The sequence below is a fragment of the Cervus canadensis genome, chromosome 3 (genome assembly GCF_019320065.1).
Source record: "Cervus canadensis isolate Bull #8, Minnesota chromosome 3, ASM1932006v1, whole genome shotgun sequence".
NCBI lineage: Eukaryota > Metazoa > Chordata > Mammalia > Artiodactyla > Cervidae > Cervus > Cervus canadensis.
Genome location: NC_057388.1, coordinates 69255521 through 69269641, shown reverse-complemented (window position 1 = coordinate 69269641; position 14121 = coordinate 69255521). Strand labels below are relative to the sequence as shown.

General features: G+C 37.2%; 1 protein-coding gene across 1 annotated transcript in view; it reads right to left on the bottom strand.

The window, feature by feature from the left end:
• The window catches only part of ZNF804B (zinc finger protein 804B), a 513851-nt gene that overhangs the window by 78066 nt on the left and 421664 nt on the right, over positions 1–14121 (bottom strand). The window lies entirely within an intron of this gene.

The following is a 14121-nucleotide window of genomic DNA, read 5'->3' as shown; positions in this document are numbered from 1 at the left end:
GGGACTGAAGAGCAATAGCAAATTACTATTTTTTTCTCACTGCCTAGTTCAGGCCCAAGATTAAATTAAATGAAAGAAAGTTGTATTTAACCACAAAGTTATACAATAATAATTTCAGAGATAAAAGATACATTGGGTTTTTTTTTTTCAGTTTAGTTTCCATTTGATGAAAGAATTTCTCACACATTATTCTTAAAAAATCACCCTCTAGCCTCCCTTTGTTGGGGGCTTCCCAGGTGGCTCAGTGGTAAAGAATCTTCCTACCAATGCAGTAGATGCAGGAGACATGGGTTCAATCACTGGGTTGAGAAGATCCCTGGTGAAGGAAATGGCAACCCACTCCAGTATTCTTGCCTGGAAAATCCAATGGACAGAGGAGCCTGGTGGGCTACAATCCATGGGGTCACAAAGAGTCAGACATGAAGACTGAGTATGAATCTCCCTTGGAAACCATACGTGATAAAATATGCCTCCATCAGCTCTATTGTGTGCTTATGCAGGACATGGGTTAGGGCTTGCTGTGCATTTTTAAATTTAATTGTCGCAGTACCTCTCTGAGGAAGGTAGCATTGGTTCTATTTTACTAAGAAAAAAAGGAGGTAGTGGGGTACATTTAAAGAAAGAGAATGAAAGAGAGGGAAGGAGGGAGGGAGGAAGGAGAGAGGAGAGGGAAAGTAAGAGGGAGGGAAACAAGAAGCGGGTGAAAGGGACAGAGGCAGGCAGGGAGGGGAAAGAAGATGTGCAACAAGGCAGACCAGACTGCTGAGATAAGATAAATTGACATTAATCTAGCAAACTCCTGCTATGGAAGTAGAAGTGGAAAAGCAGGGACTGGGACTAAAAACAGGAGAACTGGCTAAAGTACACAAAAGAATAAATGAGCCACTAGGCTCCTATCTTGTTCTGACAGAAAACTGAAGCCTGCTCTCTTGAGAAAGTGAACCAGCTAGAAATCTAGTTTTAGGAATATCTGATTCTGTGACTGGCGATGGAAGTAAAGTCTGATACTGTAAAGAGCAATATTGCACTGGAACCTGGAATGTTAGGTCCATGAATCAAGGAAAATTGGAAGTGGTCAAGCAGGAGATGGCAAGAGTGAACATGGATGTTTTAGGAATCAGTGAACTAAAATGGACTGGAATGGGTGAATTTAACTCAGATGAACATTATATCTACTACTGTGGGCAAGAATCCCTTAGAAGAAATGGAGTAGCCATCATAGTCAACAAGAGTCTAAAATGCAGTACTTGGATGCAATCTCAAAAACAACAGAATGATCTCTGTTCGTTTCCAAGGCAAACCATTCAATATCACAGTAATCCAAGTCTATACCCCAACCAATAATGCTGAAGAAGCAGAAGTTGAATTGTTCTATGAAGACCTACATGACCTTCTAGAACTAACACCCAAAAGAGATGTACTTTTCATTATAGGGTCCTGGAATGCAAAAGTATGAAGTCAAGAGATACCTGGAGTAACAGGCATATTTGGCCTTGGAGTACAGAATGAAGCAGGGAAAAGGCTTATTGAGTTTTGTCAAGAGAATGCACTGGTCATATCAAACACACTCTTCCAACAACACAAGAGGACTCTATACATGGACATCACCAGATGGTCAATACCAAAATCAGGTTGATTATATTCTTTGCAGCCAAAGATGGGGAAGCTCTATATAGCCAGGAAAAACAAGACTGGGAGCTGACTGTGGCTCAGATCATGAACTCCTTATTGCCAAATTCAGACTTAAATTGAAGAAAGTAGGGAAAACCACTAGACAATTCAGGTATGACCTAAGTCAAATCCCTTATGAATATATAGTGGAAGTGACAAATAGATTCAAGGGATTAGATCTGATAGAGTGCCTGAAGAACTATGGATGGAGGTTCATGACATTGTATAGGAGGCAGTGATCAAGACCATCCCCAGGAAAAAGAAATGCAAAATGGTTGTTTGAGGAGGCCTTAAATAGCTGTGAAAGGAAAGAAGTGAAAGGCAAAGGCGAAAATGAAAGATATACCCATTTGAATGCAGAGTTCCAAACAAACCCAAGGAGAGATAAGAAAGCCTTCCTCAGCAATCAATGCAAAGAAATAGAGGAAAACAATAGAATGGGAAAGACTAGAGATCTTTTCAAGAAAATGAGAGATACCAAGGGAACATTCCATGCAAATATGGGCTCAATAAAGGACAGAACTGGTATGGATCTAATAGAAACAGAAGATATTAAGAAGAGGTGTCAAGAAAACATAGAAGAACTATACAAAAAAGATCTTGATGATGATGGTGTGATCATTCACCTGGAGCCATCATCTTGGAATATGAAGTCAAGTGGGCCTTAGAAAGCTTCATTATGAACAAAGCTAGTGGAGGGATGAAATTCCAGTTGAGCAATCTCAAATCCTAAAAGATGATGCTGTGAAAGTGCTGCACTCAATAAGTCAGCAAATTTGGAAAACTCAGCAGTGTCCACAGGACTGGAAAAGGTCCATGTTCATTCCAATCCCAAAGAAAGGAAATACCAAAGAATGCTTAAAGTACCACACAAATGCACTCATCTCACATGCTAGTAAAGTAATGTTCTAAATTCTCCAAGCCAGGCTCCAACAGTACATGAACCTTGAAATTCCAGATGCTCAAGCTTGTATTAGAAAAGGCAGAGGGACCAGAGATCAAATTTCTAACATCCGTTGGATCATCGAAAAGGCAGGAGAGTGCCAGAAAAACATCTATTTCTGCTTTATTGACTATACCAAAGCCTTTGAATGTGTGGATCACAAGAAACTGTGGAAAATTCTGAAAGAGATGGGAACACCAGACCAGCTGACCTGCCTCTTGAGAAACCTGTATGCAGGTCAGGAAGCAATAGTTAGAATTGGACATGGAATAACAGACTGGTTCCAAATCGGGAAAGGAGTATGCCAAGGCTGTATATTGTCACCCTGTTTATTTAACTTATATGCAGAGTACCTCATGAGAAATGCTGGGCTGTATGAAGCACAAGTTGGAATCAAGATTGCCAGGAGAAATATCAGTAACCTCATATATGCAGATGACACCACCCTTATGGCAGAAAGCGAAGAACTAAAGAGCCTCTTGATGAAAGTGAAAGAGGAGAGTGAAAAAGTTGGCTTAAAGCCCAATATTCAGAAAACTAAGATCATGGCATCTGGTCCCATCACTTCATGGCAAATAGATGGGGAAACAGTGAAACAATGGCAGGCTTTATTTTCTTGGGCTCCAAAATCACTGAAGATGTTGACTGCAGCCATGAAATCAAAAGACATTTGCTCTTTGGAAGAAAAGCCAACTATGATCAACCTAGACAGCATATTAAAAAGCAGAGACATTACTTTACCAACAAAGGTCCATCTAGTCAAAGCTATGGTTTTCCAGTATTCATGTATGGATGTGAGAGTTGGACTATAAAGAGAGCTGAGCGCCAAAGAATTGATGCTTTTGAAGTGTGGCTTGGAGAAGACTCTTGAGAGTCTCTTGGACTGCAAGGAGATCCAACCAGTCCATCCTCCAGGAGATCAGTCCTGATTATTCATTGGAAGGAACCTCCGATACTTTGGCCACCTAATGTGAAGAACTGACTCATTTGAAAAGACCCTGATGCTGGGAAACAATGAAGGTGGGAGGAGGTGGGGACGACAGAGGATGAGATGGTTGGATGGCATCACCAACTAATGGACATGAGTTTGAGTAAACTTCGGGAGTTGGTGATGGACAGGGAGGCCTGGCATGCTCCAGTCCATGGGGTCACAAAAAGTCGGACACGACTGAGTGCCTGAACTGATCTGAATTGGTTCCTCCTAGCAGGCACTAAGAAAATGTTTGGTATAAAATGAAATGAGGAAGAGTAAAGTCCATAAGTTTCTGAAAGGAAGAATTAGGACCCCAAATGGCATATAACTTTTCAGGAGCAACACTAAAAGCTAAAAGCCAGTTGAAAAATAAATAAAATGTAAGCATAGAATAAACACATTCATATTTACTGATAGACAAAGGCCATAAAATTTTACCTTGTGAGTATGCTCTTAGGAAGCTTTTAGGTTCCACCAAAAGGAGGAAATATGATATAGAAAGTCATGTGATCAAGGAAACAAGGAGTATAATCTAGGACAGAAATAAAAGCATTCATAGGATGGTGACAAAGAGAAGTCCTGAAAGAAGATCTGTGTAGATCTGGAGAGCTACCTGGTAACACTGGAGCAGAAAGACAGAGGACTTCATCAGAAAGGGGAGGGGCTGGACTAGAACTGATTGACCTATTATTTCATTTATCTGATATTTTGTAATGATAATTTTTTCCTATTTATTGTAGATAGGTCAGAGATGAATTTGAAATAGGCAGTGACTTTAAATAATGGAGCACATATAAGAATAAGGCAGTGCAATAAAATAAGTGTAAAAGAAAGAAAATATGATTATAAAGTAAGCCTAGTACCTTATGAAGATAAAATAAAAAATATTTACAAGTTACAGTGACATAAATTCTGAGCACTGAATTAACACAATAAAATATAAGTCCCATGGATTGACAAGATATAAGCAAAAACTTATGAGGCAGATTAATATGTTTAATATAATCATATTTTATGTCTATCTTTTATATAAGAGTTTATGATTTGATAATAAGCATTTAGAAACTTATGGACCAAATTGCAATTAAGTACTATTACTCAATGTTCCATACTTATGTATACCTTAATTTTTAATATAAACAAATATCTAAGCATTCCTTTTAAGAATTAATTTTGTATAAAATATAGATCCAAAATGTCATTTTAAATTGTACACAGAACTTTGGTTTATGTGTATCATAATTTAGTTACTCTCTTTTCACTCTATGTTTAGATTGCTTTTGGTGTTTTTCTATTTTATATATCCTTGTGTATAAGTCTCTGGCATTAGTGTGATTATTTTTCTAGAATATATGCCAGATGGAACTGTTAATAGGAAAAATTCACATTTTAAGTCTTTGGATAAAGAATCCAAAGCTGAGCATCAAAGATTGAAACAATTTATATCCACCCAGCAATGTTTTACAGTTTCTAGTATCTTACTTCATGTCAACAGTGGGTAGTAAAATTCTATTTTCATATTTGACACATTTTTTTGAAAACTCTCTAAATTTTTATCTGATTACAAATGATGTAAGATCGTGTGTTCACATGTTCACATGTACATCTTCTGGCTGTACCCTTCTCCCTTCCTCTCCTTGTCACTGCTGTAAATACTTCAGTCATCTCTCTCAGGCTCCCTTGTGACTGCAGAACTGAGCTCTCTTACCCTGTGATCCTTAAACTGCTTTTAGGTTTTTTCTTCTAAATCACAAATCTGATACTATCATTTGCTTACTTAAAATCCCACAGAGTAACATCTAAAAGTCTTAGAGCAGAACACTACATCAGCATTAATATGGGTCCAAGTATTTTCTTAAATTATAAAAATGGATTTTCATGACAGCCTTTTCTTAACAATTATAAAGAACTTGTGATTTTGCTTACTACATTCACTCTACTTATCTAAGGAGTGATTAAAGGTAAGATCACAAAGATGGTGACATAGGTCATTCCTGACTTTGTTCCCTCTGGTGAGAACAGCTAATAACCATTCAAGAACAAGACACCACTGAGAAAATCCTAGAATAAAGAGGTGAGGCTAAAGCACCCCTTGCACCATGGAGACCATGACACTGAATTGCAAGGTGAGATGCAGTTACACATGGACATCATTGTCCCTTCCCCAGGAGGCCAGTGAATACCACATGGAGGGGTCTCCCCTCACTCTCCAGGTTCTCCAGTGAGCAAGCAGAATCCAGGGTGGACAGCCAACCCCTACCCCCAACACTGCGTGTCACTTTGTGGGAGCCCCTTCCTTGATCTTGCCCCAGATTGCAAGGGAATCTGTAGGACTCCACCACTGGGAATCTTATTGTGACAGAGAAGTGAGGTGGAGCGTCTTAAAACAGCCAGCACTTGGACGTGGCAGACTGAGTTCATACCTACAGTGTCCAAGTAGAAATCCCAACCAGCAGCAAAGTGAAAAGATAATTGATGAAATGGGGAAAACACTTCCAAGTTATCTATCTGATAAGGGGTTAATATCCAAAATATACAAAGAAATCATATAACTTAGTAAAAAGCTCAATAACATCTATTGTGGTTATCATTTCACAGTATATGTAAATCAAATCATCAAGCTGTAACCTAAAACTTACACACTGATATACCTCAATTATATTTCAATAAAATTAGCAGAAAAAAAGCTATGATTAATCAATCATGTGTAAATAAATTGGTGTAGGACTGAGTAGCATGATAAATTCTAGAAACTCACTTATTCAACTACTCATTTATTTTAAAAATATTTATTGAGTCTTTCCAATGTGCTAGACCTGCCCTAAGTTCCAGAAGTACGGGGCTACATAGCCAATAGAGCCAACAATGCCCTGTTCTTCTCTTTGTGAAGTTAATGGAAGGGAACGGGGGCAAAAATTTCAAAAGGTAACTTTTTTTCTTTTTAAAAGAGTATTAAACAATGGTGTGCTGGTATATCAAATCTATGGAAAAATCAAATGAAATATATAAAGCCCTATTTGTATGTTTGTGGATCTCCTAACATAGATAATTTCAAGCTACCAATGGTTTAAGAACCAGTTCACAAGATTCTTAAATATTAGACAGTTGGCTCTGGAGAGCCCGTATAAATTGATTCCAACCCATTGACAATACCAATAGGTATTAGAATTTGGGGAACTGGCAACTGACTACTTGAGTCAGAATGTAAAAGAAAGACCCTGCATAACAGATGGCACTGAGCTAAGGTATGAATGAAGAGAGGACTCAGAAAGTTGAATATCATCTGAAAGCAAATTTCTGGAAGAAAGAGATATGACAAATGCACTAAGGCAAGAAATCACTTAGCACATCTGAAAAACAAAGCCAGAACATAGATTTTAAATTGATTTTTCAGTTGGGAGTTAACCTTAAGATCAAAAAGCCTCTAACTAGGGTGAAACCAGTATTTTGGAAAAGCTGATTTATGATCCAGAAGCTATTATAAGATCAGTCCTGGTTCTTTTATACTTCTTTGCTAATAGAGTTTCCAATTACTGGTGGGTAATTCTTGGGTGAGAGGGGTGTGGGTCAGATATAGAAATTTAAAATCTACCGGAAAGCTGAGTTTATAGAATGCAAAATACAGCAGGAAATGATGATTCTGTTTTACCAACATTTATGGTTCTGAGAGTGTTCACTCTAGACACTACAATTTGCATTTCTTCTTTAATCTTATAAACTATACAAATCAAATATACTTTTAAATGCTGTTGCCATATTAAGATGAGTAGTAGTTTAAATATGATATAATGAAATGTATCATTGAGCAGTATTTGGATAAAACATAAAGCAAATTGTAGGCACAACGCAAGAGTAACTAAATTGAATTTATTTAGCAGCTTTGGTAATCTTTTGAACTTGGAGTCAAGAATAAAAGAGATAATTTTGTTTTGTTTATTTTACCTTTGCAGGTAAAGATGGAGGAGAATATGAAACAATAATTTAAGAATGAATCAGTTGGAGTTCAAATCCAAGCTTGAGAAGTGAACAGCTACCCCTGAGTGAAAATAAATCCTATCGTGAAGCAAATGAAGATTAGCAGGATTAAATGTCACATGTGGAGGATCTAAAAGTGGATTTGTTTTTTATTACTGAAGATATATTTATGGGTTAATTGTATGGAGATCCGGCTCATTTGTTTTTTCTAAATTGAGATGAGTCAGAATGTCTCTGGGGCAGAAGAAACTTGTATGGCTTCTGAGAATGTGTATTATTTGTTTCAGTATTATGCATTTGCAGCTAACAGTCCCGAGAAAGAGATTATAATTTGATAGTCTCAGAAGGAATTAATTGTTACTGACATGTTAGCTATATTAATAGTTACAATACTTTCTTTATCCAAGCAATTGTAATTTGTATACACATTCAAATTGCTTTAGTAGTAATGCCCAGCATTTACACAGAATTTTAAGAAGTTCAAAGCAATAGCTAAAAAAATTGTCATTTCCAAAATTTTGAGTTACATATAGAACATGACTGTCAAATCTAGAAATTCATTTTTTATTGTAGAAGAAATAGAAAAAAATAGCTTTGTAATTATTGATAAGCTTTTTCTACATGAAGCATATCTCAATTTTTATTAATTTATAGAAAGCATTATTTGGAGAAGGCAATGGCAACCTACTCCAATACTCTTGCTGGAAAATCCCATGGACAGAGGAGCCTGGTAGGGGGCAGTCCATGGGGTCACTAAGAGTCAAACATGACTGAGCGACTTCACTTTCACATTTCACCTTCATGCACTGGAGAAGGAAATGGCAACCCACTCCAGTGTTCCTGCCTGGAGAATCCCAGGGACAGGGGAACCTGGTGGGCTGCCGTCTATGGGGTCACACAGAGTTGGACACGACTGAAGAGATTTAGGAGCAGCAGCAGTGGCAGCAGAAACCATTAAATGTCCAATGGAATTAGTTCAAAGCTATGAGTCCCAGATTATTTTACTTCATTCTTAAAAGTTATGTATTAACTGCAGTTCAGTTCAGTTCAGTTCAGTCGCTCAGCCATGTCTGACTCTTTGTGACCCCATGAGCTGCAGCATGCCAGGCCTCCCTGTCCATCACCAGCTCCCGGAGCCTACCCAAACTCATGCCCATTGAATTGGTGATGCCATCCAACCATCTCAGCCTCTGTCATCCCATTTTCCTCCTGCCCTCAATCTTTCCCAGCACCAGGGTCTTTTCAAATGAGTCAGCTCTTTGCATCAGGTGGCCAAAGTATTGGAGCTGCAGCTTCAATCTCAGTCCTTCCAATGAACACCCAGGACCGATTTCCTTTAGGATGGACTGGTTGGATCTTCGTGCAGTCCAAGGAACTCTCAAGAGTCTTCTCCAACACCACAGTTCAAAAGCATCAATTCTTCAGCATTCAGCTTTCTTTATAGTCCAACACTCACATCTGTACATGTGTACTGGAAAAACCATAGCCTTGACTAGATGGAGCTTTGCTGACAACGTAATATCTCTGCTTTTTAATATGTTATCTAGCTTGGTCATAACTTTCCTTCCAAGGAGTAAGCGTCTTTTAATTTCATGGCTTCAATCACCATCTGCAGTGCTTTTGGAGCCCCCCCCCAAAATAAATTATCTCACTGTTTCCACTGTTTCCCCATCTATTTGCCATGAAGTGATGGGACCAGATGCCATGGTCTTAGTTTTCTGAATGTTGAGCTTTAAGCCAACTATTTTACTCTCCTCTTTCCCTTTCATCAAGAGGATTTTTTGGTCTTCACTTTCTGCCATAAGGGTGGTGTCATCTGCATATCTGAGGTTACTGATATTTCTCCTGGCAATCTTGATTCCAGCTTGTGTTTCTTCCAGCCCAGCGTTTCTCATGATGTACTCTTCATATAAGTTAAATAAGCAGGGTGACAATATACAGCCTTGACGTACTCGTTTTCCTATTTGGAACCAGTCTGTTGTTCCATGACCAATTCTAAATGTTGCTTCCTGACCTGTATACAGGTTTCTCAAAAGGCAGGTCAGGTGGTCTGGTATTCCCATCTCTTTCAGAATTTTCCACAATTTATTGAGATCCACACATTCAAAGGCTTTGGCATAGTCAATAAAGCAGAAACAGATGTTTTTCTGGAACTCTCTTGCTTTTTCGATGATCCAGAGGATGTTGGCAATTTGATCTCTGGTTCCTCTGCCTTTTCTAAAACAAGCTTGAACATCTGGAATTGCACGTTTCATGTATTGCTGAAGTCTGGCTTGGAGAATTTTGAGGATTACTTTACTAGCGTGTGAGATAAGTGCAATTGTGCAGTAGTTTAAACATTCTTTGGCATTGCCTTTCTTTGGGACTGGAATGAACCCTGACCTTTTCCAATCTTGTGGACACTGCTGAGTTTTCCAAATTTGCTGACATATTGAATGCAGCACTTTCACAGCATCATCTTTTAGGATTTGATATAGCTCAACTGGGATTCCATCACCTCCACTCACTTTGTTTGTAGTGATGCTTCCTAAGGCCCACTTGACTTCACATTCCAGGATGTCTGGCTCTACGTGAGTGATCACACCATCGTGAGTAACTGGGGTGTGAAGATCTTTCTTGTACAGTTCTTCTGTGTATTCTTGCCAACTCTTCTTAATATCTTCTGCTTCTGTCAGGTCCATACCATTTCCGTCCTTTATTGAGCCCATCTTTTCATGAAATGTTCCCTTGGTATCTCTAATTTTCTTGAAGAGATCTTTAGTCTTTCCCATTCTATTGTTTTCCTCTGTCTATTTGCATTGATTGCTGAGAAAGGCTTTCTTATCTTTCCTTGCTATTCTTTGGAACTCTGCATTCAAATGGGTATATCTGTCCTTTTTTCCTTTGCTTCTCTTCTTTTCACAGCTATTTGTAAGGCCTCCGCAGGCAGCCATTTTGCTTTTTTGCATTTCTTTTTCCTGGGGATGGTCTTGTTCCCTGCCTCCTGAACAATGTCATGAACCTCTCAGGCACTCTGTCTATCAGATCTAGTCCTTTAAAGCTATTTGTCACTTCCACTGTATAATCATAAGTGTTAACTTACTTCTCTATAATTACAATAAATCTGTGAATAATATGATGTTTGCAATAAAATGAATTAAACACAGAGGACTGCTATTTAGATACCAGGTGACATAAATGCTTTAGAAATCACTTATTAAACTGCTGGATCTTGAGTAATTATAAGTGAGAGAAGGAAAGTAGAGCGGGTTACCCTGTCAGCAGAAGAGGCCAGATATGTACTCTGAATCCCCATGGAAAATAAAATTAAGGCAACTGTTCCTGTTAGTTAGGCTAGAAAACACTCATCCAAAGTCCTACTACTGTTATTATAACCAGCCTCACAATCAAGAAAGGCCCTCACTGAAGCAAGAACCAAATAGATGTATTTAGCTTTGGAATTTGAAAAAAAGAAAAGGTTTTCGCATACTTTACTTTAGTGCATACTTCTTATTTTCTGTATCTAAAATTGTTTCATTTAAAAGGCAAATTGTAAACTCAGCTTCATTTAGAGTTCAGGTAATTTTCAGAATATTTTGGGCCAAAATAAATCTTTAGATGGAAGTATTTCAATATTGATCTAAGAAAGTAGTCATAATGAGGTCTATGGTAAATTTAATTATTTCAGTGTTACCCAAAGTGGGCAGCAAGTACAAAATTCTGCACAATATTAATTATCCTTTGATCAAAAGGAATTTAGAAAATGCTGTTAAGTCAGCTTACCATGAGATCTCAGCTTTTTTTTCATATCAAGATGTAAGTTATCAATCTTGTATTAAATCTACTGAAGCATATGTTGAAATACAGCCATAAGACAGGAGGGGATCCCAGACAGAGGGAAGTTTATGAGCCAATATGAGCAGGTGGAAAAGCATAATGAATCTTTTAAGAAATTAGGAAAATTCTGGGTTTGGAGGAGATAAATCTGGAAATAGATGCCAGAGCCAAACTGTGGGTATTTTGAATGACAGACTAAGTAATTCAGACTTTTACAAAATGTCAGCCAGCAGTCATTGAAGATTTCCAATGGGAGTGATTGAATAAATGTGAGAGTTTGGAAAGATCAATCTGGCTGTAAATGGATAGGTCAGTGCAGAACAAGGAAAATACTAGAAGCAGGGAGTCCAGTTAGAAGGCGCTAGCAAAGAGTCAGGAGTGAGATTAACATAAATGGTGAAAAGAGAATGAAAAGGGAAGATGGAGAATGAGGCCTATTGCAAGAGAAGAATGGGAGGAATGAAGGAGAGTTTCAAAAATTTTTAAAGTCCCCAAGACACTGATGATGACTTTAGTGATCACAATGTATATTTTTGCAGCTTCTTTATGTGTGGGTCATGCTTTATAACTGCACCCATGCCTTTCTACCATAAAGGTAACTTTCCATTCTTAGTTGGTTAACATGGTTAACTTCTAAAATATTTTTAGGATTTCTATTTGTCAACTCTTCATTCTTAAATAATTTTTATATATTCTTTTCGTATCCTAGATAATAATTTCTCTAATATTGAATCTTTGCAACTGCATGGCCTGTAGCCCACTAAACTACTCTGCTCATGGAATTTTCCAGGCAACATAATAGGCCTCCTGAAATTAGGGATCAAAATTTTCCACTTTCTATAACCTGCAAAAAAGCAAATAATGGAAACTCAATCACTGTTTGAACAAAGGAGCATGCCTAGGAATGTTAGAAAGCTAGGAAGCCTTAAAAAAAAGCAGAAATGGGGAAATAGATGGAATATAAGGATTGAGGAAGTGTTGTTTTATCAAAATGTCAGAAAGACAATATAAACAAAATTAAGGAAAATGATAAAAAAGGGAACTGATGAAGCAGAATTCCAGAGTGAAAGGCAGGCTGTAGAAGGCAGATCAAGTGTGGAGAATTCACCCTCCTGTAGTCCAATACTTTCTACATAAGAGGCCTTGTACTCCTCCATTTCCTCACCTTAGCTCCTTGTGTTTTCACTCAAGATTGCTATCCCATCTTGAATCTCTTTATTTATATTTACTTGTGTACATCTAAAACACAGATCTAATATCACTGTCCCATGAGACCTTCCATGGTCACATTTCTCCAAATCTCCAGAATAAATTTTTTCTTAATAGGCAGGCTGAAGCACTCCTACATAAAATTCACTTTGGGTGATGCTTTTGGGAAATTTGTCTTTATAGACATATTTTATCTAATAAAAGACACAAAGATAATATAATCATTTTACAGCTCCAAATGAAGTAATAGATTTAAGCAAATGATCACCTATGGATACAAGAACCGTTAGTGGAAAAATGTAGGTGGGGTAATTAATGATAAAGGCAATCATACCGAAACCCACTGATCAAACTGCAAGTCACAAAAAGAAAGAAAACTTGATCACATATACTTCCTTATGGAAAGATAAAACACACTCTCTTATATGTTTTTGCCAAGGAACCAGCATTTGACCAGATTTTATCTGTAACAATCAGTTTAAAGGAAACACAGAAGACAGAAAAAATGTGAAAAGATAACACTGAGTTGTATTCAGCAAAATCTCAAATGTGTGAAACAATCCAATTTTTCAACAAACAGATTACAAAGAGCACAATTTAAAGGGGGAGTGGAAAACCCATAATATAAATAAATAGTAAAAGAAACTTTAAGATGTATCAGCTAAAATTGTGATACATTTAGATTTCAACAAACCCAAATTTACAAATCATTTATGAGACAAATGACCTATACCAAGACACTGTTAATTTTTAGGTATGATGATGGCTATGTTGTTTAAGTCTCATTAAACATCTTGAAATATTTTCACATGAAATGATACGATATCTAGAGTTTACTTCAAAATAATCCAAGGTGGTGGCAGGTGTGGGGAGTAATGATACTATGAATGAAACAAGACAGATCATTGTTGGAGTTGGATGGTAGTCCCATACTTCATTTTTATATATACATTTGAAAAATTCTATTTTGTATCCTTTTAAAATGCAAGTTCCTGAGCCCGATCTTGGAACTACTGAGTTAGAATAGCTAAAGGAGAATCTAGACATCTGCATTATTAACAGGCTCCAAAGTGATGATTAGGCACACTAAGATTTGGAAATCTCAATCCGGAACAATGATTCCCGTTGTTCTTACTCTTGTCAGAGACATCTAGTCAATTACATATTCATGCTCTAGCTTTAAAGATATTAATAGAAACTGTCAAAGCCATATATTTTATATGTACTCAATATATATTAGTGATATTATTCAAAATATTTATTGCTTTTCACTCTGAATAAATATTGTAGGTCTAGATTATACAAGGTTTATCCATATATTTCATGATATTAGGATTGTGCAACTTCTCAGCTGTTAGTAATAATCCTGTGGCCATATGGAATTTCTTTCTTAGTGGTGTTTGACACCTATAATTCCTAAAGGGCTAATATCCTCATACATCATGCAGCAATGATAAAATTTAACAGATGAGAACAATAACCCGCTCTTTCACAGACAAATGGAAAAAGAGAATCTTAGCATTTTGTGTAGAAT